This window comes from Buceros rhinoceros, unplaced genomic scaffold (assembly GCF_000710305.1).
Source record: "Buceros rhinoceros silvestris isolate BGI_N320 unplaced genomic scaffold, ASM71030v1 scaffold2272, whole genome shotgun sequence".
Taxonomy (NCBI): domain Eukaryota; kingdom Metazoa; phylum Chordata; class Aves; order Bucerotiformes; family Bucerotidae; genus Buceros; species Buceros rhinoceros.
In genome coordinates this window covers 81,376-83,040 of record NW_010400532.1, presented here as the reverse complement: position 1 = coordinate 83,040, position 1,665 = coordinate 81,376, and the positions used below count along the sequence as shown (strand labels likewise).

At 45.3% G+C, this 1,665-nt stretch overlaps 1 protein-coding gene across 1 annotated transcript in view; it reads right to left on the bottom strand.

Annotated features, from left to right (window-relative positions):
• LOC104489695 (rho GTPase-activating protein 32-like) overlaps positions 1-1,665 on the bottom strand; it is a gene marked incomplete at both ends in the record, with an annotated part of 65,453 nt that overhangs the window by 47,820 nt on the left and 15,968 nt on the right. The window lies entirely within an intron of this gene.

Genomic DNA, 1,665 nt, shown 5'->3' with positions numbered 1-1,665 from the left:
TCCTGCTGATGCAACACGTGTCTGGCTGGCCAGATTCAGACCAAGGTTAAAAGAAATTGCTGCTGAAAACAGTACAGCAGCAGAATTTCTGAAGAGAAAAAGCATCCCAAAAAACACCTGTTTTTGTTAGCATGGTGCTAGGGTAAGAAAAGAACAAATCCTTCTTCATACATCTCAGGAAGTGAATTTAAAACGATCTCACAAGGTGAAATGCCAAGATATTAATACCGATTGCACCACAAGCCTGTATTATAAGTGACATAAACGTTACAAAACCATCTGAAACATGGCCAGGCTGTTAATAGCCAGATTACACAACTCCTGACACAGCACGGTAATACTGCGCTTCCAACGGCAATCATTTTTAACTGCAAAGAGATTGTGAAAGGAGTTTACACCCACCAGCCCTCAGATGCAACGGGGTAATTCGGTATTAGGTGCCAAGCTGTCACTTACGAGTCACTTCAGCCTGCTGCTCTTCTCTAGTGCTACCTTGGTAGCACAAAGGAGCCACCAATGAACGTTGTTTGATGAAAATATATGAGCCCTGTATGAACCTATTTTTAAGGCCATCAACTCACACTGCTGCTGTATTAATAGCTTTTTTTTTAATTTAATTTACCATTAATACTGGTGTGCTGCTAAGGAGATGCTGCAGTGTCCTACCCTCCTGTATTTGGGGAGCACAGCTCTGTTCTTTTTACCCATACAGAACAGCCATTGCACCGTGGGGACCTGTCAGAATTCCTGCTTAGGAAGGGACAAGAGGCACAGAGCTGGTCCTTGGGGCCCAACTCACCTTGTTGAAGCACGTGCTTTGCTTTAGGTACATGAATTGTCAAGGGTGTAGAGGTAGTAGTGATAAAAACAGAGAATTGGCCACCCCAGCAACAACCTCATCGCCCTTTTATGACCAGTGAGATACTGGTCTCCTCCCAGCTCCACCACACAAACACTGTGACAGAGAACAGCTCAGGGGTCTGACGTGGCTCAACAACCAACACTACTTTTTCTTCCTGAGCTACATCTTCCGCCAGCTCCCATTTTTCAGCCAGACCTCTCCCCTGGTTACAGCAGCTGGTGTTCTGCTGGTGTCACAGGGCACAATGCAGGGGACAACCGAGCTGCAGGTGCAGCAACCATACCACGAACAGGAATGTTAGACAGCAGAGCTCTGCTCATGGGAACCTCCCACGAGAACGTGCCCCCGAACAAAATCTGTAAAGAATATATTGCCTGATTTTATGTCTCCCTCTCATAAACATAATTCCTATATGCAGGAAAAAAAATAAACTATTCCTATAACAGAAACTGAAAATAAACACCATTTTCTTTCAGAAGGCTGAGGGCTGCTCCTGTTTGGGTCAGCTCTGCCTTCGTTGCTACACGCGTCCAGCAACGCACAGACAGCCCCTGCTCAGCAGAATGGACCTACTTAGAGCCACTATATGTGAACAAGAGCAGATATGAGCCCTGAATAGGACCCAACCTCCTTCTCAGCCAGAATTTTACAGAGACCGAGAAAACGGATGCATAATTCTGCTTGCAAAATCGTCAAGTACGGAAACATGAAAGGCTGTAAATAATTCAGTCTGTATTACAGGAAATGTTTTACAAATGAAAAGGTTGTAACCTCGTTTTGGCGACGAGGCTGGCAGATGCTGG